Genomic DNA, 27,835 nt, shown 5'->3' on the forward strand with positions numbered 1-27,835 from the left:
AGACTGGATTATTCGGTTGCTCTTGTACAGCATCTACATACAGCACAGAACCCAGGCGTGTTATACGACTGTTATTACGACGATTATGAGTACAACTACGTAGATAGTTGCCTACTAGTATATCTTTTGTCAAGTGAATTAATGCCAAGATCGGTATGGGGTTTACAGGCATAATTGAATGATTGCTCATACACGCAACTTTTACAGCCCTCTCTTTCTATTTGTTCTTCGTAATTCTTCTCTCTGGCAACTCAATTATGCACTTCCGCAGCAACCGATAATTCCTACAGTTTTAATCGCTTGTGCCAACCAACAGCTAAATAAAACTTTAAACAAACTCATACAACTCGCAGCTGCAGTTATCTTCTATGAAAACCCAATACCGACTACCGGTTGTATTTAATTTCGCCCTGTGCTCTGTAAGAGGCAATAAGCTTGCTGACGTTTATTGTTGTACGTAAAATATGTTTGATATTTAGTGATTATCTAGCGTTTACTATTATTTACGTTCGGCGTCGGGTTATAAAGTTTATGCTGAATTACTCGAGTATAAGTATAAAGGGTTAAACGATGCGTTGCATTACGGGTTCATCATGAGTTTGTATATAACATTATTAGTTGTTGGCTTACTTATCGATGCGCGACGATGGAATGATGGCTAATACACAGCAACTATGATATATTTATAGGTATATATATATACATAACAGAGGATTTATAACAGCTTCATATTATCTTTGTGCTTTGGTTCATGTTCAAATGTACGCAATCCATGATCATAATCATGATGCTGATCATAATCATAATCGAACCCTGTATATAGTAGTTGTTGTCGTTATTGAATGATTAGTCGCGCTCCATGTTCTAAATTGAGTTACGCTACATCGGAATTATTGCGGTAGTATTAATACCATCGGGATCGTGACCCGACCGGATTCTCTACCACCGAGACACGATTATATGATCGGTAGATGTGATGTATTCTATTGAGTAGCATCATACAACTTTTATTACAGTCTATACTACGCCATGATAGTGGGCTTATTTTAAACGCTACGTACTATTACTATGGGAAAGATAGTCGTGTCTTATTCGTTTTATTTAAGTAAGACTGCTGGTTAATACAGAGAAAACATTATTTCCTTAGCGGGTCGTAAAAACCTGAACATTAAAGTTCATAAAACGTCGCTGCTGCAAGTATTTATAGGTTATATGACAGGCATTGGCAAAATGCCGGATTGCGTTTAGATATACTTATAGTCGAAAGGGTATACTAGGAATTTAAACAGATGAAGAGAAGAGAAGAGAAAAAAAAGAAGAAGAAGAAGTAGATAGAAATTTTTAATAAATTTTAGTTACTTGTATATATAAGTATACAAGTGTACAAAAAATTATTTCAACTAGGTAAATTTATCTAAAGAGTACTTTACCTAACTATAAGAAAGTTATTTCGAGTAGCCACAACCGAACGAGTAACATCTGTCGTTAATGGCCGCGCTTTAGGGTGCATTTTCGAGTATGTGGTGAATTTTACGATCACTGGGGTTTTAAATTATTTTTCGCTGAGTCATCGGTGCCGTAAATAATTGATTTCTCGGTATTTTTATATAAATACATTGATAATTGTTGACTCTAATTATCTTTGTAAAATGCACGGTAATTATTTATAATTTAATTATGCTGATGTGTGTTTGTTTATGTTAATAATATTGATATGTCGGTAATTCAACAGAGTATGTTTAATTATATTATGTCTAGTGCATTGTTACTGGTTCAATCACACAGTTATTGTTCACTAGATATCGACGCAACACAGGTTTGTTCAATGAATAATCGAGTAACTGTATTATGGAATTTTTTTATAAACCGTTTTGTTAAAAGAGAGAGAGAGAAAGCAATTTTTTTATCCTGAGTACACAACGTTTTTTGATTTTCAAAAAGTTCTCAATTGCCATTAGAATAATTATTGTTCGGTTGTAGTCGACATATGGGCATCTCAAAAAAATAAATAAAATATGTCTATCGGTTGACCCTGCGGGCCAGCCCGAGAACTTCCCGCTGTTTTCGAGCTCCTTGAGCTCGAAAACATTGTTGTGAATACGTTTTCGAGCTCTTCGAGCTCAAAAATACTTTTGTATGCCATTATTTTCGAAAAAAACCGTTTTTCAGTATTTCTATTTCCCAAGATATCTCGCGAACGAAAAATTTTTTTTTTTCGTAATTCGCAAATATTTTTGAGTTTAATTAGCAAATATTTTTGAGTCAAAATAGCTTCCTAGGACCTCAAAACGTCGACATCTAATGGAAACTCGATTTTCGAAAATCGGGGTGAAACTAACAACTTCCCAAATTTTTGAAAATTTACAATTTTCTTAGCGGGAAGTTAAAAAATCCCATGTACATGGAGCTATTGAAAAATAATTGGGAAAGTAAAAAATGACGATTGAGAACCATCTAAAAAAAATAAATAAATTTTTTTGATAAATTTTCCCAGCCCGGGGAGGGGGATCTGTCAGTTAAAATATAAAAATTGATCAATACGATGTGCAGTAAAATATATATTGATAATTTGTATTACACAGCTTTATCATAAAATAATTTAAATATAAAAACATTGATTGCTCTTGAATGTCGAAATGGTAAAAAATATAAAACCTGGACGGTATTTTATTGTTGACAGTAGCATTCAAATCCAACAGGGCTGTTAAATTTATTACTACGTTTATTACTAAATTTTACATAGCTATATACTCTTTACAAGCATCATATTTTTTTTTTCCATATACTATTTCTCACATTGACGCCTCAATTATTCTGTCCCCACTAATAAAAATATAAATTTCCCTACTAAAATCTATTAAAAAAAAAAAAAAAAAAAAAAAAAAAAAATCATTTCCGAAAATCAAAGGACTAATCTACTGACTTACATATAAAATGGTGGCGATTTGGTATACACATGACAAATAAATAATAAAATAAAATAAAAATTGAAAAAATGGTCTGGCGCACGCACATTACATGTAACACAGAGGTTCGTGCAACTCAGTAACAACTTGGTGGTTACTCGTACGTTCATTCGTCCGAACAGTGTCGAGTCTGCCCACGGGCCAAATGACTGTAGCCGAGTCTCATTTCGCGGACCAAACGCCGCGGGGAGTACAACGATTTAAGGATAACGTTGGACGGCTCACGTCATAATAAAATTAAATTCCATATCTTGAATCAGGGAACGCGATAGCTACTGCTATGCGCTCAGACCTTTTGTGCCTTGTTGTTGTTGCTGGTTGTTAAATAAAAAGCAAAACCACTTTATATATACAATAATAAAAATAATGTGTACCCACAAGTAACTCTATTAATTTATTATCATTATTATTATTTTTTTTAATGAATAGCTTTGGCTTTGATTCATGTTTTCATAGCTAACGACCAGTAACTAGAGTATTTTACTGCATGTCAGCGTCATTTGGTTTCACTTAAGCAGATAAACCCACGTACACACATCTGCGACAAGGTTTATACCAAGTGCAAGATGACGGCGACGATGACGACGATGATGATGAGAATAAGAATGAGGAGAGAAGAGTTGATCGTCGTCGTCGTCTGCAGTCTCAAGATGACTTGGATAGTCTTAGTCTCAGTCTTGAGGTTACTTGTCAACTCTCAGCTCGTTTGCTACTCACATTTAGCACGATAATACGGAGGATGCGAGAGTTAAGTATAGTTGAGAAGAGATGTGGATGATGAGAGTCTTATAAAGAGAGTAAGAGAAAAAGAGTATAGTGTAAAGTGTAAGAGTGTTGTATGGGTTGTTGTATGTAGCACAAAGGTGAGTAGGGACCTGAGAAGAACGAAAAACCAGCGAAATCTGACACTATAATATACAACAAGACACATACCAACTGATGGCCGAGTTTCAACGGTGGCGGCGGGAGATATATCCAGCACGATGCCTGGACGGTGTGCAAACGTCCCCTACACGTGTCAACATGTCGCTTGACACAGATTTTTCGCCTTGATAGTTGCCGTCGTTGGGACCTGGTGTCAGTGTGTTGGTGTCTTGTGTGTCTGGGACGGGTGAGCAGAGCAGGAGCCGGGACAAAAATGAAATAGAGCAGGAGGTGGACGGCGAACACAAAGCGACTACCTATAAAACTGGGTAGGAAGGTTCTAAGGTAGGACCTTGGGTTCTGAGCCAGTGCTACACTGTGAGGCGTGTTTGATCAACCTCTGCTCCAAATCCATGGATATCAAGGCGAACCCTAACTTGTGAGAGACCGAACCCGAAGTTGAGCCGACCATCAGCAGAGTGTAGAATTAACAGTATAAAGAGTTATATAGATGAGATGATGCTGAGATGATGAGAATAAGAGACTGTGTGATGTTCATATATATATATATATACATACATATGATTTGATGTGTTCACGGACGACATCGAACCAAGGAACCAGTTTGTTCGTTTGTTGCCACCCGAGCGAGCACACGCGTCATTTTTTTATAATATCATCCGGCTGACCAACCACCTTTTACTTATAGATATATAAGTGTATATATATATTTATACCATTTATTTTATTTTTTTATTATTTATTGTAATGATCATTATTATTATTATTTTTATTTAGTCTTATCTGTTGAGTTGTACGTCATAAGCCGAGGCGTCGAGGACAACCACTCTATAAATGTTGCCAGGTACTAAATTCTAATTTTTTTAAAATCCCGCGTTTGAATTATATATATTGCAGTGCTGCGCGGATAATTGAGGATACTGGATCGTATTAAATGCGCTCGAGATGGTATTAAGAACAGAATTGCTACGGCACCGTGTATGTGCGTTAAAATTTAAGCCTGTGGGGTATAATTATATCACTTTTATTCCTTAAAAGACTGTATGACAGTTTTATTTATTTGTTTGTCTGATTGTTGGATTAATATACTTTTTATTTAGCTAGCAAATAGACCGAGTAAAGGAAAATTTTTTAACCTACGTTCCAATGCAATTCACTACGGGGGTCTTTAATTAAGTCGTCTAATTTAAATACCTGCTGGGTTCTTAAATGCACAAAGCAGTTTTTCCGATTCTACTGACGTTAATTGTTTTATATAAAATTTTTTATAGTATTATATTTTTATTTTTTTATTTCAAGTACATAAATATACATGACTGTTGTGCAATAAAATTTGAAATTAATCGCAGAGCTACGGGAGATGATTAATTGAGAGACAGCGTTTGATGTGAGGTTGATAAAAAAATTAAATTAAAGTTTTAAGAGATTGCAAAACGGCGTTATTGAATTTTTTTTCATTCTCTATAGACTTTGACATAATATTTGACATATTAAATTTTAATTGAATTTTTTATTTCGCGCCAAAGTCAATACACAGCCATATCATTTGAATTTGAATAAGTTTTTAAATTAAAAAATTTTATCATCAATACCATGAAATTTTAATTAAAACTATTTTTTTTTTTCAATTAAAATCAATAAATTTTTTCATCATTTCCCGAAAAATTAATTAAATTTTTTTCCTCGCTATCAATTAACTAAATATATAAAATTTCACAAAAAAAAAAATTATTACTCAGAACACGTGACTTACCACAAAAAAGAGTAATTGATTTCCAAGCTATATATCTATCGATCAAATGTTATTCCTTCACCTTAGTAGAAACAAAACCTCACTGCAGACAATATCCAATATATAAAAAATATGTATATATAGATACAAAAATAAATCTAAATATATTTGAATAAAAAACAAGTGATTAAAATTCCAGGTTCGAAGATGATCTTATGAATAATAAATACCACAATACTCTATTATAATAAACCAATGCATTCACTGCATCTTCAACACACTCTTAAATTACGTCACCGTTGTCACAGCACGTCAAACAGAACAATTTTAACGACCAAATATCATAACATAACGAACATAAACAAAAACCACTTGCGATAAAAATCAATATTTGTTGTGTACATATATATATATATACTTTTTGTTACCATTCACTAATCAATCAATAGTTACGTGTATCAATTGATAGCAAATATGTAAGTCGGGTTAAAATCTCAGTAGGACATCTCCTGCTCGACTACACGTGACATTCCACAATAAACATACTTGAGGTTACTTCCATCTACACTGAACTATTTGTCACACTATACCTTCCTACACAGCCTCGTATATTAACATACACATGTATATGTATATCTACATATATACACATCAACACATATATACATTTATATATATATAAGAGCACAATTTAATCGGCGTCCGATCGCATTTCAACCATGCCAAGAACACATGGCATCATTCATCGATGCGATACGTTCCACTCAATCATTCACATTGCGCGAGTCATTCGCGAGTGCAACCTTATTGCCAATCCAATCCTGGAGCGGCTTATATATACGCACAGCAGCATAAATAAAAAACAGTGACATGTATAAAAACCACACGCTAAATTTAAAACTACATTTATTCATTCACCAGCACACATATAATCTTATCCAATCCATATACATTTTTTTATATATATTTATATATGTATATATTTTTTGAATACACTGATGTACTTAATTGCACTGATGATTAATAACGGCAGTAATTATTATTATTGTTGCAATTAAAAGTTAAGTGAAATGTACTTAAGGAAAGATTTAAGGTATTCGACAACAGATAATCACCATCACTTTCACGTTGTTACTAGTGTTACCAGTACCAAAGTTAAGTAGTTTAACTATTATATATGTACGTACATTACTAATTTAATGTTATGTAGTTTAATGTAATGGAATATAAGATATAGGTATAGTTATTTCGGAGCACTACCGGTGTCGCGATAAAGTTGGCGAATCTGATAAAACTTTGGACGTCTGAATAGATTGCACAGGTAGATATTTACATATATATACATATATGTATATGGTTAAAGTTTAAGTTAAGTGTGTAGCGGTCCAGTCTCGGAAGACACGCTCGTTGAACTGTCGTACTGAGCAACTGAGACTACGGTTTAGTATAAAGCAACCGTTGGTTCTTAGCTACAGGCTTTGCGCCCCTCCAAACCCGCTAACATACTCGACGCCAATCGAATGCGCGTACCTTTGTAAAGGTGTACAATCAGTTTATTATGTATGCATATGTCGGATCATTTTGATACGTGGATTTTAAACACGTGTTTTGTGATACGGATTACGGGTTCTATTGGACAATAGACGAGGGATGTCATGTTGGCTCGTGGTTAATTAGTTTTTCGATTCAAAGTCGACTATGTATTTATGTTATTATTATATACCAATTTCGAAGCCCAGGAAGTGCACATTGTACCGGTAACAAACCTTCTAACTGCCTTTTTTAAATTTTGTGGGAGAGATAGAAATCAGTAGTAAATTAGTTTTTTTTTTATTTAAAAAAAAATATATATGAAGAAGTTCATATATAAGATGAAATTTCTTCTTCGACTGATGTGCATAGAAAATTTTTTTTTATTATAAGAATTGCTAGCGGAAAATGTGCTCTTTTAAATTTGAAATAGTGAAAATGGTGACTATTGACTGTTTTCTAGTGATAAGTATGTCACTAATTCAAATAGTGGTATACTTTCCACTGGCAATGAGTGACTATTCACTGCCAAATAGTGATTGTCACGTAATTTTCACTAATTCGTTTTTAGAGAGTAAAGAAATTTTTAGGTCGAAAATGCGGAGTTGGAACAATTTACCGGAGGACGTCAATATTTATATTTAATGATACTAAAATATTACGACTTACAGTATAATTTGAAAATAAAAAAAAAACCGCGGATATTTTTAATTCTTTAAAAATGATAATAAAATTTATAAAACACGATTTACAACCACTAGAAAAAATACAATATTCACTGGAATTTGAATATAAATTAAAAAAAAAATGTGGCTGACAACTCGAGGGGAGAGTAAACTGTAAAGAACAAATTTTGAAAAAAAAGTTCCCTCACATTTAAATTGTTACCCAGAAAAAAAGGATTTTTTGACGTAAAATAATTTTACTCGCCCCCAAGGAAATCTTTGAATTATGAATTGAAACTAAAAAAATTTTGTGAGGCAAAAAAAAATTTATTGTGCCAGCTCCCGAGTCAAAACACAAATTCTAGTTTAGTCCTCAAAAGTCTTAATTCCTTGAATGTTTTATTTGCCGCCCAGAAAGTAACTCTATTTTAGTACTCAAAATCCTCAATGAGAACTGTGAGGTCTAAATTTTGAATTATAAGTAAGACCTCAAAATCCTCAACAAATGAAAAGTTATACTTCGGACTTTGGAAAATTTTAGATAGAAAAGGGAGGGGAGAGAATGCGTCGAATGAGACTTTTGAGGTTCAAATACGAATCAAATTATTCTTGTACGTTTTGAGTATTTTGAGGCTCTAATCCAGACTGTGTTATTCCAGTTAAGTCTTCAAAGTCGTAAAATTGGTCGAAACTACTGCTTTGAGGCTTAAATTAGGATAACTTTCTATATTGTTGTCAATCTTAAACTTCTAAATCGATCCTCAAAAACCTCATTGAGAACTTTGAGACTTAAATCCGAAATTGTTTTATGACTCGGGAGGAAATCCTTTTTTTCTGTGTATAAAATAATTATAGAATGAACTATTAAGACTACAAAATAAAAATATTCATATATATTTTCACATAAATTTTGGCCAGGTTTCTACTTCTCTTTGCTACCGGATTTCATCGTGATATCAATTAAATATTATTTATCATAAATTATTTTCCAATCAAATTGATACACTTTAGTGAGTTTTAGATCGCCATCAGTCTGGCAAGTAAGTTTGCAATTCATATGCTACTGATATTCGATAGCATTTAATATTTAATACTCAGGTGAATTAGTAAGTAGAGCTCGGAAAATAGTAATTAATTTATGATATGTATTAGTTTGGATTTGTTTAAAACTACGAAACCATTTAATGAAATTTATACACGAGCGATAGTTTACTCGTTAGTTTATTATTTCAATTTGTTCAACGGAAAGTTATTGTTAATTAAATATTATAACTCATTAAATTTAAATTTGATTGCTATCAAGTTTTGTTTCTGACTGTTTATTAATGAACTTTGTATATTTTTTAATTAATCAACCGAGTGGTTTATTAAATTATTTACTTTTTCAATTTAATGTTTCATATTTAATATTTATTATTATTGATATCAATTCTGTGAAATAGAGGGAAATAAATTTCAATTTTGAGATAATAGTTTAATTTCACTGGAACTTACGATTGGATTAGCAAGTCTGATAAAGTATAATATTAATCATCATATTCCGCGTAATTTATACCATTAAGATTGCGCTCATATAAATTTCTAATTAATATTACATATGATGTTAAATAATTAAACTTTAGTCACTTAGTCACATCCCAGTAACAAATTATTCATCCATAGATTTATAATAATATCCCATTGTTTTATTAAACATTTAAATAAATAATAATTAAATTTAATTATCAGTCATCGATAATTACATCATAAATTAAAAACTATTAATTACAGCCCCGGATTAAAAGTTGTTGACATTTGCATTAGGTATCTAATATTATTATCCAGCCGATAAATATTTATCTGAATAATTTAAATTGAAAGTATTACGTAAATAATAAATATATATATTTATAAGCAGTATAAATACTGCATAAATATGAGACTTAAAAATAAGTAAGAAAAATAAATACTGAAAACAATTTAATTTAATATGACAGTAAAAAATAAATTGAAATTCAATTTATTATATTGTCAGGGGATAACAAAAGTCAGAGCAGTATCTCCGAGTGTCTAATCTTTTAACAAGAAAATAAATTTTATTTTTCCTTTTGCGATAGTAAAGCCAGTACTCCGGTGATGCCAGTGGTGGTACCATCAGCATAGAATTTTCCCAACCACAACAACATTCGTGTATCTATAAATTGTACTCAAGCTTTTCCGCCGGAGCGCAAAGTACTTTTCGTTTAAGCTCTTGGGCTGAACTCGTTACCCAACGTAACTCTGTATACCACTCCTACAAGGGCTCGGATACATATATAGATATATATGTTACGTGATGGTGTATAAAGAGAAGTGAGAACGAGAAAAAACGTAGTCGCGATGGAGCTAAGGGGCGGGTTGTAACTATATACAGTAAAAGAACCCGGTACTACAACGAAAGAGGTGTTTTATAAAGGTACAACCTAGGAAGTTGCATCTTGGACACCCAGGATTATCGACGATTACGCTCGAGAAGTTTATTCTCTTTCTATTCGAGGACCTGAGTCGGTCTTACGATCATTCTTTTGCTCAAATGTTAATATACAAGCAAACTAGTCCCTCAACTTGCAGAAGATTGATATTACTTATGCATAGACGGATGTATATTGAAGCAGAAGCAATTGTAGATAAGATATGTGTAAGTATATGTACGTGTGAATAGGAAGATGTATTTTATATAATGTATTATTTACAATACAAATATATAAAGTTGATTTCTCTTCTTTAAAACTTCTCACGATCACTCTCACGTCTTGTTGGTGTGCTAATTGTCGGCCTCGAATTGCAACAATTTTCATTCCAACCGACAGCCGCATCCCATCAGCTCAGTAATTACTTTGAAACGATAGTATACTATTAAAACGACTGGCAAGTGGATCAGAGAACGTCTGTGCCAATTTCATTAATGACTATACTAGAATTCCGGAATAAATGAGAAGTACTGTTTTAAAAACGCCATGTCAATTCAACACTAATGACTTCATTTTTCAATTTTTTACCCCTTGGTTATATACACTTTTTATCGATCGCTAGATTATTGAGTTATTGTTGCTAAGGAAGTTCTGACGATGCGTCACTCGAATCAAGATTCCGTACTTACTATCATTAGCTTCTATTTATGAGTATTTTTTTTTATATAAATAACTTTATGATGATGACTTTGAATTTTTTATTGTGTATTAAAAACGTCCATTTAAAAGATAAATAAATTTTTAATTATAAATTTCTTTGACTACCTGTTTATTGTGTTTTTAAATTGACAATACCGCATTTTGTTATTACTTTGTAGTATATTTATATATGTCTCTGGTTTTATAGCCTATTCTATTATACTCGTTAAACTTTTTTAAAAGTATTTGAAGAAAACCATTTATTTTATTCTTTTAGGCCACCCCGTTTTGATGATCCTGAAGTTAACGGACAATTGACAATTTTCGGATTTTTTTTCAATACATAAATTACGAAAAAAATATGAAAATAAAAATATGCACTTGTAGAAAATTAAAAAAACTATAAGTGCAATTTTTTTTTTTTTTTTTTTTTTTATAGTTAATCATTTTTAAAATAAATCCAAAATTTATTAGATGTCGGCTAACTTCAGTATCATTCATTTCGTCCGAAAAAAAAAAAATAATTCAAGGCCATTAAAAAATTCGTCTTATTTACTTTAGATAGCAATGAAAAAATATGTAGCATATATGATAAGAAATTTTGGCAAACTATTGAGTATTTAAATTTATCAAATCGGAGTGTACCTGAAGATCCGAACGTTTTTCGCGAAACGAAAATAAAAAAAGGAAATGAAAAATCAAAAATCTACTGGATCTAGATTTCCGAAATATTTCGCATGGGTGCTAGAATGTCAGCCAAAAGTTGCAGCCACTCCAAATTACCCCTTAAGTCATCTTTAAGCAGTCCAATTACATAAATTGTTTTAATTTTCGTTGCGCGAAAAACGTTCCGATCTTCAGGGACATAAATCGGCGCCGTTTATAAAATATGTCACGCAAAATTTAATCTTTTTCGACCCCGCCCCCGTTGTCACGCTGTCCCATTTTCTGCGATCCCCCTATCAAATATATAGAAATATTCATATATATAAATATGAAACGAATGACTTTCTATCGTAAAAAAAAAATTAAAACAAACTGCAAAAAAAATTTGGAAAATTGTTTGATGAGCTGCGAATGTCACGTTTCCTTAGACCCCCCTCCCCTTGTCACAGTATGCGACACCCCCTTCCCCATAAATTCAAACGTATTTTATAAACGGCCCCATATAAAAAATAATTTTTTTTTTCAAACAATAATATCCGAACCCAAATGTATAATAGTCCGATTTAAAGATAAAAATAATTTTGTTAATTATCACCTGCGTGTGATATCATGCATTGAATTTTTTATCGGTTATTGCTAATTACCAATAATAATTAAAATAATTAAAAACACACAATGCATCCGGATATTGAAATTTTGTATCCGGTAGTGGTACATTTAACACGATAATTATATAAAACAAAGTACGTTACCATATGCTGATGTCGATCCCCAGGCTTCCTGTTGATCCTAGAACAACAAAAAAAAAACTAAATAAACAAACGTTTATTTATTATAAAATATTAAATTAATTAGACGAGATCGTTAAAATAATCAGGGATTATTTAAATACTGGTCTAAATGGTTAAAAGTTAATGACACTGATATAGTGGGAGCATCGGAGAATGAATTACTGTACATCGATCTTTCCTACACCGCACACATTTATATCTATATCTATATCTATACATAAATATAAATATATATATATATATATATAGATAGTGAGTACACGTTGAATGTTCTCATGACCACGAGTCGGGCTATTATACGCCGCGTCGAACAGTAATTAATGCATCTTTGGGATTATCCGTGCACTCGTCCACATCGAACGCCGATGAGAAATTATCCGTGTCCAAGCGTCACCGGTGAATGCAGTCGTTACGCTTAGCAGCTCACCCATACCGTCCCCACATACTCATCAGCAGGATCTATATATTACATCGAGAGTTAACTTTATGATATCCAGAGGATAAATAATGTTTTAAACCGCCAAAATATTTAAAATCTTTCCTTTGCTTCTGATAATTATTGCACTCCCTTAAACATATTATTTTAATTATAATAAATAATAATATATATAAATTAATGAATAACTTTATTATTATTATTGTTGTTACTTTATTTAACATCTGATTAAGTGTAATTTTGTTTATGGGTATGCGTGTATACAAGAAGCTTAGCTGCTGCTGCTGTTGCTGCTGCTGTGGAGGTTTTGCGTGGTGTATCAATGTGACAGCGGGGGCCGTGACGAAGCAAGTATAATAAGCTTTGGATCTCTGATGATGCAGTGGATAGGTAAAAGGTATAGGAGTATATGATATAAAAGGGATATATGCAGTATCCAGTATATAGTGGGAGGGAGAGAATGCATGTGAGTGTAAATAAAATAAATAATAATAAAAATAAAGTTTGTGGGTATGAGTGAGAAGAAGAGATGTCGCCATCGCGTGTTTCAAGCCGGTTGCATATAACGTCGGCGTAAATGATAAAAACCGACGGCTGAACGAGAGACGACCGGTTCAACTACACAACACTTTGCTTCTTGGCTATATAATATAACATATACTGCGAGACTACGCTACATATTGAGGATGTGTGCAGATATTATGCACACCGAAATGATGCAGTGCTACACACCGGCACACACTGTGCGGCTAAACCTCAATAAGCGTTAAGACTCCATGCAAATATACCAACCAATTATAAAACGACGCTGTAACTCTCATGATATATTATCAATTTTCAAGGTGCAATTCTCTACGGCTAAATCTTATCTCGCTTTCGGGATTTTTCGAGAGACGTACGACGAAAATTATGTTTATTTTTTTTAATTATTTGCTTTGGTTGAGTGATACAGATATATAAATATATAAATATTGAGATCTTGTTTTTTTTTAATCAAACTTTTGTTTTCTTTCAAGGAATTTTATGAGTTGTGATCAAACTCGGCTGTGGTGTCAAGTGATGGGCTCTTGGAATTGTTTGCTAAATAAACTGATGAGTGAATTTTATCAAGACGTTGTTGAGATAAAAATGAGAAGAGGCGAAATTCAAGGGGCAGAGAGGGAACTTTGAAGAATTTTTTTTTTAAACAATATGAGAAAGTGATATGGATATGGGATGAATCGGAGCAGCTCCAATTTGGAATGACAAATTTTTAAAATTCTAATTAATTCGAAATTTTTTGTTAAACTTTAATTAAAATTTTTTTATTAATAATGAATTTAATGTGTAGAAGAAAATTTATTTATTTGTGTTGCAAATTTATGTAGTATATATTAATTTTAAAAGAAGGAATTCTTAACTTTTCTCGTTTGTTTTTTTTCGCATTTTTATTTAGGAAATAAAAATTTTAAAATCAAATTTTAAGGACCTAGCTCGCACGACAATCATTTTTTCTCTACGGAGTCATATTAATTTGAAATTAATTTCGTATACTGCAAAAAATTAGCAAAGTGAACGCGGAGTAAATCCGAGTGAATAATTGCTAATTTATTTAATTGTCTTGGAGTAAAAGTTACTCCGAAGGGGAGTTTAATTTGAAATTGAAAATTTGGTTCGGAGTGAAATTCACTCCTACAAGAAGTAAAAACGGACTTGAATAAAATCCAGATCGCTCCCCGAGTCAAAACACAAATTCTAGTTTAGTCCTCAAAAGCCTCAATTCCTTTGATGTTTTATTTGCTGCCCAGAAAGTAACTCTACTTTAGTACTCAAAATCCTCAATGAGAACTATGAGGTCGAAATTTTGAATTATAAGTAAGACCTCAAAATCCTCAACGAATGAAAAGTTATGCTTCAGACTTTGGAAAATTTTAGATAGAAAAGGGAGGGGAGAGAATACGTCGAATGAGACTTTTGAGGTTTCAATGTGGATAAAATTATTTCTGTATGTTTTGAGTATTTTGAGGCTCTAATCCAGATTATGTTATTCCAGTTTAGTCCTCAAAGTGGTAAAATGGGTCGTAACTACTACTTTGAGGACCAAACTAGGATAACTTTCTGTACTGTTGTCAATCTTAAAATTCTAAACTAATTCTCAAAAACCCCATTGAGAACTTTGAGTCTTGGATCCGAATTTGTTTTTGACTCGGGTCCGAAATCACTCAGCTGAAAAAACAAACTCCTATTTACTCAATATGCAGAATGATTTGTTTTTACTCCAGAACTCCGGATTTAAACAAAATCTGTCATCACTTCAGGTTCACTCTGAATTTTTTTCAGTGTATGCACTGATTACTCCCTTATTAATAAATTTTACAAAATTAATTTTGAAGAATGTTTGGAATTTGTGTTTTATTCTGATCTAAAAAAAAAATATTTTGTCGTTAATTACTGTCAACTGCGTATCTTGAAGGCTCGCTCTTGAGAATATCTTCAGAGAGCAAGAGGTAAGTTTGTAAAGTCGTCGATATCCTTTATACGTCTCTGACGTATGGTTACTCGTGTGTATAATATATACAACTTGAGTATCAAACGAAAACATTCTGTGGTCGAGTGGTGCCTTTTAGTCTACACACATACCTTACGAGCTCACTACATATGCTGACAATTATGTTATCTTTTTTAACTTTATTTATTTATTTTTTTCCTTTCCAATGAATCTTATTATTTTATTTTCTCCCGTCGTTTTATTTAACTTTTAAAAATGCGCGATATCATAACAGTATACTTGACTCTTTCATTCTTTTATTACATGAATCATAAAAACAATTTTTTTATTATTATTTTACTACATAAAGAATAACAGACTTTTATTTAAGATAAAAAACTAAAGCTTCGTTAATAAATTTTTTAATTTATTTTATTAAATACTTAACTAATTAAATTATATTTTTTTAATTACTGTAATTTAGTTTTATTTAAACGGACTTATCATTATGAAAAAAATTTAATAAATTTACGTTATTTATTTTTTAAACTCAAAGCTTAAAATATCCATAGTTCAAAAGTCAATATTTAACTTTGTACTAATTAAATATAACTTTAAACTTAATAAAGAACTTTTTACGAGTGACTGAAATGCATATTCAATTGATAATTAAAAGTTTATGGTAAATATTAATAAATTATCAATTTCATATCTAGATATATACATGTATAATATGTATAAAGAAGAAGGCCAGGCAAAACGGAAAAGCTAAAAAAGAATGACCTTTTCATCCATAATACGCTAAATATTTTACTTTATATTTATATATTTAAAAAATATTTAAAAAATTGTTTATTTTCGGACAAAATGGAGTAGTCTCAAAATATCAAATTTAATTTTTCATATTTTTAACAAAATCTAACAAGAATATGAATTGAAGTATAAAATATGAGGCAATACAATTTGAAAGTAAAAGCATCAAAAAAATTCAAAAATCTAAAATTACTCAAAAATAAATCTTGGCTACGTCACTAATTTAATAAATATGAAATTTTGAATAAATTTTTTTACTAAAGTCTTTGGGTACTTCACTTTTTCCAGCCCTTCCATGTATTAAATAAATTTATTTTCCAATTAAAAAATAAAATTGAGTTGAGAAAAATTTTGAGTTTACGCGAAAGCTACACAAAAAAAAATTTATGACTGAATGTAAATATTTATGATTCGAGAAAATTTTTTTGAAAACCTCAATTTTCTTGGCTCAAGAAAATCTTGACTTGGTTCCCAAAAACGTTTGTCTTCGAAAATATTTTTTTCTTGACTCCAGATAAATTTTTTTTCTGTGTAATGAATCTTGACGTTGGTCTTACTCACTAGAGTACCAAGTCACCATGAAAAATTTTGAAAAAAAAAAAAAAAAAATACTCTAGATTTGGATCAACCTCCCTCTTAATCGAGTAAATTCTACACGGAAAAAAGAGCAGTTGAAAAATTATAGTTTCTACAGTAAAAAAGGCTTTCGGGGCAAAAATCTTTAAACATTAAAGCTTAAACTGTAATTTTATAAATTTGATATGGTAATAAAATTAGTGCAATTTTAAGCAGCAAATTTTACAGTTTAAATCGACAATATCGAGTTTGAAACTGTAATATTTGTTATTTCTGTAAAATTTACTGATAAAAAATGTAATTTTTACAGTTTCAGACTCGGAGCGCTTTACTACTATACGAAACTGTAATTTTTCAACTGCTCTTTTTTCCGTGTATAAACATTGTTTTTAATAAAAAAAAAAAACAGTAACATTCTGTAAAACAATTTAAAAAATGAATACCTAAGCTTGTCGAGCTTTTCCTTGTGCTCATTATTGCGAACTTATAAACAATTTAAAAAATAAATAGTAAAAGATTTGTCAAGTTGTATAAAAGTTAAATTGTCTATACTGATGTTATATGTATAAACATATATCCAGTTAAACGTGGAAACATTTGAAATGTATTTTTTAGTTGAAGTAGACACGTGTGCGTATATTGGGTGAAAGTTTAATGTGTGGAAAGAGAGTACGCGGAAAGATTCGCGGAATGTGTTGTCGCAAGTGGTGTATAATACTCAGGATTCATGGGGTAGGAAAGCTCTTTCGGACTCGAGAGAAGAGGGAACTTGCGCGTAACGGAAAAATGGGATTCGTACACGAGTGTGTCGTATTCATCGTAGTCGACGTCGTGATTCAGGAACCTTGGACTGTACCATGAATTTTCAATGGCGGGGAAAACACTAGAGCATGGAGCATGATGCATGGCACTCTAAATCGAGTTTTCGTTCGTTTGTTAAACTTGCTTTTCGTTTTACCGTCTACTCTTACTACTATACCGAGTCTACTCCGACTATGCGCCACAGCAGACTCCGAAAAAGCTTTAAATTGTAACCGAAAAATAAACAAGTGTTTAGATTTTACTATTTTTTTTTTCTTTTTTTTTTATCAACTTTATGAGTTTATGTAACGTAAAAAATTTTTTTAAAAGTAAAATAAAATAATTTAGTTGGTTAAAATTACATTTTCATTACACTGCGATGTTATATATTTCCAGTTCACTGTTGAACGTTCGTCACTTTAAAAAGTATGAAAGATGGATATCTTTCTGAGTAATAACTCAATTTCACTTCATCCGTCTACAAAGTTCTGGAAACGTAACGATGTTTCCTCGACTCTCTTAGAGTTACTTTTTTTTTTTTTTTTTTATACTTTTATTTTATTCGCGAACTCGGTTTTTATTTATATATATCTATATACATAAATATAAATATAAAATAAAATAGTACACGCTAGATATATTTTATAATTGAGCGCATGAAAGAAGCATTTGGAATAAAATTGTGTTTACATTTATGTCATTTTGAAAATAAATATTTATTCAGTTCTTGTGTAAATTAAATTTCATTGAATTATTTAACTCCCTTTGATATTTATAGCTCTAAATTGTTGCCAATAACACAGTCATTTAATATATATATATATATTATATATATAATAAGTGAGTAATAAATATAAATATTATCAGTTTATTGAACAAACAGATGTTAAGGATAAAGATAAGAAGATAATTTATAAATCACCATCAATATATATATTAATTTCTTTTTTTTTATCGCTGTAAGTTTGTTTTAATTTATAAGAAATCTTATGTGTTCTTGTCAGGTTTATTATCGTGTTAAACATTTTTATTTTCTATGAAATTTGTGAGCCACCGAAGTAAAAAACGTGAAGGCGTACATGAATCTTTTAACCTGGACCGTGTATAAATAATGCGGAAGTTGCGGAAGTGATTTATCGTGAGAAAAAAAAAATACTGGATAATAAAAAAGTAAAAAGTACATTTAAAAGTAAAGGAAAAAAAGTAAAGAGGTAGAAGTAGTGGTAGAAATGGAGCTGGAGGAATAAGCAAGAATACGTAAATGAACGAAAAATGTGGACAGTACCAGGACGGAGAAGACACATGGTCCAGCCCGGTGGGTTACTTGGTGGCTGCGCTTACGTTATAAAGTAGACTGGTGCCTGGGCAACACACTGCACTGGTATATGGCTAAACACTGGGCATATATTATGGTTATTCGTCGAGGAATACACGTCGGTGCAATTCGCAATGGGGGTCTTTAATTATGATTTACTAAAAGATTATTATTTTTTTATTTTCACTTTAAACCTTTTTTTTCCCGCGCCAAAATATCTAGCAGACTCCCTGCCCTTTTTATACTTTTATTGCAATCGTATTCATTCACTAAATTTTTATGAATGAATTTATTTAATTAATTTATACTTCGTACTTTATTTATTGTAAATTTTAAAACCAACCGGTTTAATGTAAAAATAATTAATTTGAAACTTTTTTAAAATTAGCGGGTAATTTAAATTAAAGTGTTTATATTAATGACCGGGTCTTAATTACTGTACTTAAATAAAATAAATTATTTATTTATTTTTATTAACCCGGTAGTTAGTACACAGTTTATCGAATATTAATAAATATGGACATGAATAGAAAAATTGGAAATTATTTTTGCAAGTCTCATTTTCTTAATAATTCTTTCCCAGTACTTTATTTTTTATTTTTAATAATTATTTCATCAAGCATGGAAACGATTTATTAACTGTAACACGTCTATTAGGCAGTACGACGTCTTAATACTGTACAAATATCACATATCGACGTCTTAATTAGCAAAATGTCTAACTCTATTTAAGAAAATCCTCCATTTATGCGAAAAAAAGTCATTTAACAATTTTTTTTTCGTCTAAAAATCAATTCCATATCTACTACATATCCTGAGTCAAAAAGCAAATTCTAGTTTAGTCTTCAAAAGCCTCAATTCCTTTGATGTTTTATTTGCTGCTCAGAAAGTAACTCTACTTTAGTACTCAAAATTCTCAATGAGACCTATGAGGTCTAAATTTTGAGTTATAAGTAAGACCTCAAAATCCTCAACGAATGAAAAGTTATACTTCGGACTTTGGAAAATTTTAGATAGAAAAGGGAGGGGAGAGAATGCGTCGAATGAGATCTTTGAGGTTCAAATATGGATAAAATTATTCTTGTACGTTTTCAGTATTTTGAGACTCTAATTATGGTCCAGTTTGGTCCTCAAAATGGTAAAATGGGTCGTAACTACTACTCTGAGAACTAAACTAGGATAACTTTCTATACTGTCGTAAATCTCAAAATTCTAAATTGATCCTCAAAAACCCGATTGAGAACTTTGAGACATAAATCCGAATTTGTTTTTTGACTCGGGATATAATATTTTTGTGTAGGTTACTCAAATAATATTTTTTTTTTATTATTAGTATATCTGAAAATTGCACAGAATCATCTACTAAAAAATATTAAGCCAGACAATTTGCTAATTAGAACGTCGACATCAATAATTAATTCAAATTTATCAAATATTAATAAACTTATACTTAATATTGATCAGCAGCCTATCAAATGTTGATATAAATTTACTAATATTTAGTCGATGTAAAAGATTATTGTTTAATAAGTATAGTCGAACATTCAATACACATAATTCATCAAATGTCAGTAAATTTTTTTCTCAGTGTAACTTTGAATAATTTATTAACTTAAAATGGCCGGACGGTAGTTTTAGAAAAATATAAAAATAAAATGTATTAGTTAGAGTTATTTTGATGCTAACTAACAAGTACGTGGTTTTAAAAAAATAATATAAAAAAGCAGGACGTTTATATTTTTTTTATCTGTTTTTAAGACAGTTATAAAAATAGAATGAGACTGAGGTAGCGAAATAAAAGTAAATGTGTTGTGAAGACGATGTTATAGAGTACGAAGAACCCTCAGGAGTCTGGAGATGAAATCACCCGACAAATTTCACTCCCAATAACTACTTGCGGTCGAGTACTGTCAATGTTTATGAGATTTTGTGGTCCTCATGGAATTATTTTATAACTTGGACGCACTGAATTTCTCATCACCAAAAACATAATAGTCGAATACACAACACAACAATAATTTTATCTTCTACACGCGTGTTTTGAGGTGTTATACAGATTAAATTTTTTATTGTTATCATTTTTTACTCTTATTTCATTTTCTTTCACTAAACTCATTACAAGTTAGTAGTTCGGGCGGTTTAAAAAATTTTTTAACGCTGGTTTGTCATTTCCTCGTTACATTACTTATGTATTGTATTGTATTGTATATATATATATATATATATATATATATATATATATATGTATGTATGCACGGCAAAGTATAACGTTTTATGCATCACCTATACATAGCAATATATTGGCTTGGGAATGTTCGTTTACCGGCGTCAAGGTTAAACCGGTTCCTCCTGCGCACATCTCCAAACTTATTAATATTACGAGCTGAATGGATATTTAATTTTATTGCGGGTTTTTTAAAACGCTTTTTACGGCTTAAACTTGTGCACCGTGCTATTGAACGTCTCCTTTTTTTTCTTTTCATTATTAATATATTTAACGTGTATTCAGCCAGCGATTAATTTATAAAAATACTTAATAATTGAATCAACTATTTAAAATAGCTTGTTAAGCGAACGTTTTCAAGAAATTAAGGCAACATAACGTTACATAATAATAATGTTATAGTTTAAAAAGTTTAATACCATTAATTTAATCCGTAATCTCTTTTATCGTAAACAAAAAAAAATAACATAATAAATTTAATTTTTTTACTTTAATGTATTAAAATACACTTAGAGATTAAATAATTTTTTTTAAAATTTCACTCATGGGCGGGTTCTGTTTTTAACTGCTATTGAATTTAATTATTTTTGGATATTATGTTTTAATTAATGTAACATCCATCACGATTGTGTCATTAAAATTCTTCAGATTTTTTTTTAAAAATAATTTATTTTATATTACATATTTTTCATTGATAAAAGTTTGCGGGATAAAATAAATTTTTTGAACCAAAAAATATATGACATATATATACGGAGTGAGTGCGAGCGGATGACTGATTATTTATTTAATCTCGGAGTGAAATTTACTCCAAAGGGGAGTTGATTTCAATTTTGATCTCCGAATCGGAGTGAATAAGGATTTAAATAAAATCCAGATCACTCCAAAATTACTCATTTAAAAAAAAAATTCTCTATTTATTCCGTATGCAGAACGATTTTTTCAAAAACTCCGAAACTCTGAGTGACGGAATGAATTCGGGCTTGAAATAAAATCCGTAATCACTCCCGGTTATTTAATGTGTACGTTTGGAAGATGAAAATAAACATCTTGAGGCTTAGTTTTGATGCAATTAAATTTTTTTTACTCAATATGAACTAATAGCCTGGAGTTAAGAAAATTTAATTAGTAGAAAATTATGAAATTTTTAAGTTGAGATTAACGACCATCTAAAAATTTTTTAGTGGCCATATTTTTCAGGCTGGCAAACTTGCATTATTTTCTATAGACCCCAAGAAAAGTTTTTGACTTAAAAAAAAAAAATTTCTCAAAAATAATGACTAATTTTGCCCCGGGCGCCCTTACTATTAATTAAACTTTGGAATATCGTTTTCGAGGACAAAAATTTTTTTCTTCCCCTAAACCAACCGAGACATTACGAAAACATATTTACACAGATACTCTCGGGTTTTAACGCCAGTCTTTGCTGAACTGAAGTTCAAAAACTCATTTTTTGACATTCAATATTTATCTCATAAGACCACGAAGATTATTAATTATAGAATAGTTAATTAAAAAAAAAAATAGTAAACAAAAGATCTAAATTTATTTACTTGGATCCGGCTTATTCAAAAGCTCTGGTCTTTAATACCCAGCATATTCCATAATATGACATACAACAGAGTAAAGTGATCGTAAAGCTCGTGGCGGTGAGCTGAAGTAAATTGCCAGCGACGATTAAACCAGCGGTTACTCGTACCAACACAAGCTGGAAAATAATAAAACTCACAAAGCAAGAGAGTGAGTAAGAGAGAAAGAGGTTTGTCATGAAGAAAGAGAAAGAGACTGGAGTTGACTCAGGACTACAGACTGCAGAGTGTAGAGCAAATGGCATTTCACTGGTCGGTGAAACCTTTTGGCTGAGGTGCATAAGTTAGTATTTTAGAGTTTACGTGACCACAGATCTCACTCTTCATTGTCAGCATCACAGTTCACTAGCTAGCAATATGTATACATATATGTATATATATATATATATATACATGCATATATGCATACCATAGCAAACCATATAACATAGCATTATTGACCGCGGCCACGAAATTGCTCACGGCTAATCAAACGGTTGTAAAAGTCCTTGGCATACGTACGCCGTGGACGGTCAATACAAATGCGTCGCGTCATTTAACCTGGACATGAACATAAAATCCATGTACTTTTATTTCATCTCTTTGTAAATATATATACATATTTTATCTTACTCAGTCTTGTTTCTCTTTCTCTTTTATTCGAGTGTAATAATTTTTTTAGCCGAAACTTTCTCTCCCTTTTTCTCTGCCCTCCCGACTAATATTGTCTCTCTTGTACAACTGTAGGACTGATGGCGGCGGCATCAGCCTATATAGATTGTACGAAAATACGTAGGACCGTTATGCGCCCGCGTGAATGTTCAATGCAAGCTGGATAGTCACGATCGGGTTTGCAAATAACGGTGTACGCAAAATTACAAAGCAATCGGTTCGCTTCACCAGTTCACGCGCATGCATACGCAATCATTTATTTTTTCATTATTATTATTATTATTATCATCATCATTATTATTTTTTTAAGCTTTACGAATCAACTAAAAATATGAATAATCAATGAACATAACTCGGTGTGTTCATTTTATTTATTCGTTTTTTTGTTGTAAATATTACACTATCTGTATATTATCCGTGTATAATATTATTTTTATTGCTTGGATATTTATTAACGATAAATCTTAGTGATATCGCTTGATAACGATACCTGTTTTATTGAGAAATAATTTGTTTTTATTAATTATAGAAAGCTAATATACATATATATTTTTTACTAATTAATTAACATGTTTACTAAAAGCCTATACTGTAAAAAATCAGCGGTGTGGGTATTAAAATCGGCGGTGTTAAATTTCAACACCAAAAGCGGTGTAAAAATAATGCCGCCACCGGTGTAAATATTCTGTACCGGTGTTAAAAAAAATTCCCCGGTGTTAAAATAATGCCACCGCCGATTTAAATATTCTAAACCGGTGTTAAAATATTTTAGTTTGTGAATATTTACTTACTCAATAACTATACTTGTTAATAAATGATATTTTTATTAATTTTCATAAAGAACTGACATTTTTTGTGTTTTATAATCTTTAAAGTTAATACTCTAAGCGGACGCAATTTACCCCGCTTTTACACCGGCATTACTCCGCTTTTACACCTGTTACCCCACTTTTACACCGGTATTACTCCGCTTTTACTCCGGTTACCCCGCTTTAACACCGGTATTTTTAACACCGGTGTATTACTCCTCCTGAACCGGTGTAATTTTATTTTAACACCGGGCGGAGTTAAAACAAGTCCATTTTAACACCGCTCTTTTTACAAGTGTATTCCCGCAATGGTTGAATCATCTATGCATACAATTTTTTAACCTTTAAAAATCTTCGATACCATACATTATGGCGCTTACGCCCATACTGGCATAGTGATATCCGCAAAATATTTTTAACCGTTTACACCGGTGTAATTTCATTTTAACACCGGGCGGAGTTAAAATAAATCCATTTTTAACACCGCTCTTTTTACAGTGTACCTGTTTTACTGAGAAATAATAAGTTTTTATTAATTATAGAAAGCTAATATACATATATATTTTTTACTAATTAATTAGCATGTTTACAAAAAGCCTAATAAATATGAGCAGTAAAAATATCAAATTTTTTCCAACTTATATAAAAATAAATTGGATATTACGGCTTGATATCGTTAACCATTTTTTTTCTATTCTATTCTATTGTATATATATGTCTGGCCTTTCAACAATAAAGGAAATATGTATACACGTTCATTTATAATAAAAATATTGAAATATACAAAAGTGGCACATACTCCTCGACAATGTCGTCAGAAAGTTCTTTGGTAAATTACCCAAAGAATTCGCAATGCAAAACGGAATTGGCAAGAGTCATTGAAATCTGTAGTACTATAGACATGTATGTCGATGTATATAAAGAAGGAAATGTGTATATATATGTATGTATGATAATAAAAATAAAAAAGTAAAGTGAAGTGAGGAAAATCGATTGGCACAAAACGAGCTCTCGGGACTTCGGTAGGCGGTTCTGATCAAACGAGCAACCCGCCGGCTTTTTAGCTTTTGTAGATGCTCGTCCTGAGTTTGAGACGTCACGCGCAAGTTAAGCCCTACTCTATATTATATATATATACTCTTTTACTCTGTAATAAAGTATAAGAGCCACTGTGTCCGACAAAAGCTCTCATGTCATAATATAAAGAATATTATAGCACTAAAATTACATCATGCCCCAATAAATATCATGACAGATATCAGCGAGACGTTGTCTTATCGTCATTATTTAAATAACGACAGCATCATCCGTTTCAATTACAACTAATCATCCTTTGTACATAAATTTATTTACACAAAGGCCGAGTGTTTTATTGATATAAAGACATAGCCGGCATGTTACTTCTAATGATTCATTCGCTGTTGTGTAATTCTTGTAATTATCTTGTGTACGTGCTTTATTTCAAGACGAGTATCACTTCTTGCATGCACTATTGCTGTGTATTTTTTTTTTTTTTTTTTTTTTTTGCACGTTTTATTTATTTTTACTTCTTGTTCTTTCTATTTTGTATGTAAGCTGCGGCAAGTACATACATAACTACAACATTGTATGCATCACACGCATTACCAATGCGCCTCTTTTTTCCTTCGCAGATATATTTTATTATGTTAAGTTGTTTTATATTCAAAACATTCCCGACTCTAATTAATGTTTCAATACTATCAGCTGTTTTATTCATATAAATATTTTTAAAAAAATTAAATTATTTTATACTGACTGTTTGCTTTTATTAATTAATCCGATTGCTTTTTATGTACGTCTAGTGGGTACAAATATAGGGGAGGCTCTGATAAAACGGAGTGTTCAAAAATTTGGTATTAATTGTTGTTTTTAATCGTAATTTACTGCCTGTAAGCAATTTAGATAAGGGTATTTTATGTAAACTGTATTTTGTACCCCCAAAATTAAAAAAAAGCTTTTTTTTTTCAAACGTTCTTTAGACTTTCCAAAATTATATTTGTCAATGTAATTGAACATCATTTTGAATTTTTTTTTGTTATACTTTCTCAAAAATCGAGGGTCAGTCGAAGAATGTTAATGACTTTTGTTTTATGACAACCCACTCTCTTAAAATGAATTAGTGAAAAGTAGTACAATCAGTGAATATTCACTGATTGCACTACTTTTCACTGATTCATTTCCAGAGAGCATACAAAGTCGCCGAGCTTCGAAATTTTCCCATAGATCGGCCGATGCCTGGTTTGCAATGATTGGCCAATAAATGGCTAACTATACTGGCCCGTGCATGGTGAATCATTGGTAGCCATCTTTTTGCTCATAAAAACGGCCCACAATTAGCCGCCGTTTGTTGACCAACGGTTTGATCAAGTGCTCTTGATGACAAGCTTTGGCCAATGATTGATTGCTACGATTGGCCAATGCTTGCAACTGCCATGCTTGGCATAACGTTATCATCCGATATTTAGCCGATCTTCGGCCGATGCTTGAAAATCGGCAGCCATTCACGACCCAGTGATGGGCCGACTTTTTTGTTTTGTATGGGAAAAACTATTAAAAATTTTTTTTCTTCCTTTGCATCTAATGATTATGTAAGACATAATTTTTCTGTATGTAAATTACTCACAAAAAATTTCGATTTAATCAAATTTATTTAATATCCAAAAATTTTTTTTTTCACCTGTTCTCGGGGATACCCTATTTTGCCCGCAGAAATAAAAATTTTTTTTTTTAATGACAACTGAAAATTTTTTCTATTTACTTTGAATATCGATAAAAAAAAAAAAAAAATAGCGTATTTGAGTCCTCAAAAACTTTGTATCGCCTTTATACTGCCCGCCCCCCTCAATAAAAGAAAAAAAAATTTCAATTTTTGAAAATAGTCTAACAAAAACTCCTATAAAATGAATCGATATTTTTTTTCAAGAAAATTATTATTTTTACCTTCAATTTCCTACAACGTTCATCAAGCCTCTGCTGTTTTTATGTTTCTATTTTTTTCTATTACATTATTAATGTCTCTCACAAAAAAAAAGTATTGAGCTGTAGGTTTGAAGCCTTTGAGGAATAAAAAAAAGTAGTGATAAATAAAATAATCGATAGGTGGATAAAAAGTTTGAGATTAATTAATTGTCTGGTCAGCTGGTTGGGTGCAAAGCCTAGTACCGCGTAACCTCTATAGAAATGGGTGCGGTGGTAGAGACACACGGTGCGATAACTCTTTCGGTATCAGGGTTCACTCGCGTTTAGTTTGTCGAGTAGAGTTGGGGCCCAGTGGCTGCACTAGGATATAGGATAGAAGAGCAGAGCTGAGTAGAACGGATAGGACGGGAGTAAAAGAGCTGGACTGCTCGTACCAGCAGGTTCAAACGAGAGGGTTTAGGTTGTCCGTAACAGGGGGAAGGGAGAAGAGATCGTTGAGTCGGGTAACGAGAGGATTAAGAGCCGAGTGACATGGCGCCACATGTTCACGGGCGAGAATTATCGTCGCAATTACGGCTAACGTCAACCTCTCCGCATCGACTTCCGTTCTATTCGCGAGTCCAGCGACGAGAGACGTCGTTATATATATATGTACATAGATATAGATATATGTAATGGCATAGATTCTCACCCTCTCTATTCTCATTACTTGGTTCACAGCACATCGATTCAATATTGACTCGGATATTGATTTTTTTACACTGATTTTTTTTGACTTGTACATTAACTCGCTCAGATTTATTAAATTACCACACATTTTTTTCTACACTTCTATCAATATATTTATTAAA

General features: G+C 31.5%; 1 protein-coding gene across 2 annotated transcripts in view; it reads right to left on the bottom strand.

The window, feature by feature from the left end:
- Positions 1-12,342, bottom strand: part of LOC130663647 (latrophilin Cirl-like) — a 155,163-nt gene extending 142,821 nt beyond the window's left edge. Inside the window, exon 1 of one of the 2 annotated variants that reach the window (XM_057462999.1) lies at positions 12,325-12,342. The gene's annotated coding sequence lies outside the window, so the exon portion shown is untranslated. Of the gene's footprint in view, positions 1-5,604; positions 6,994-12,324 lie in introns of those variants that run through there. The other variant, XM_057462998.1, reaches the window with a different exon arrangement.
- Between the last annotated feature and the right edge of the window lie 15,493 nt (positions 12,343-27,835).

The sequence above is a fragment of the Microplitis mediator genome, chromosome 2, assembly GCF_029852145.1.
Source record: "Microplitis mediator isolate UGA2020A chromosome 2, iyMicMedi2.1, whole genome shotgun sequence".
Lineage (NCBI taxonomy): Eukaryota > Metazoa > Arthropoda > Insecta > Hymenoptera > Braconidae > Microplitis > Microplitis mediator.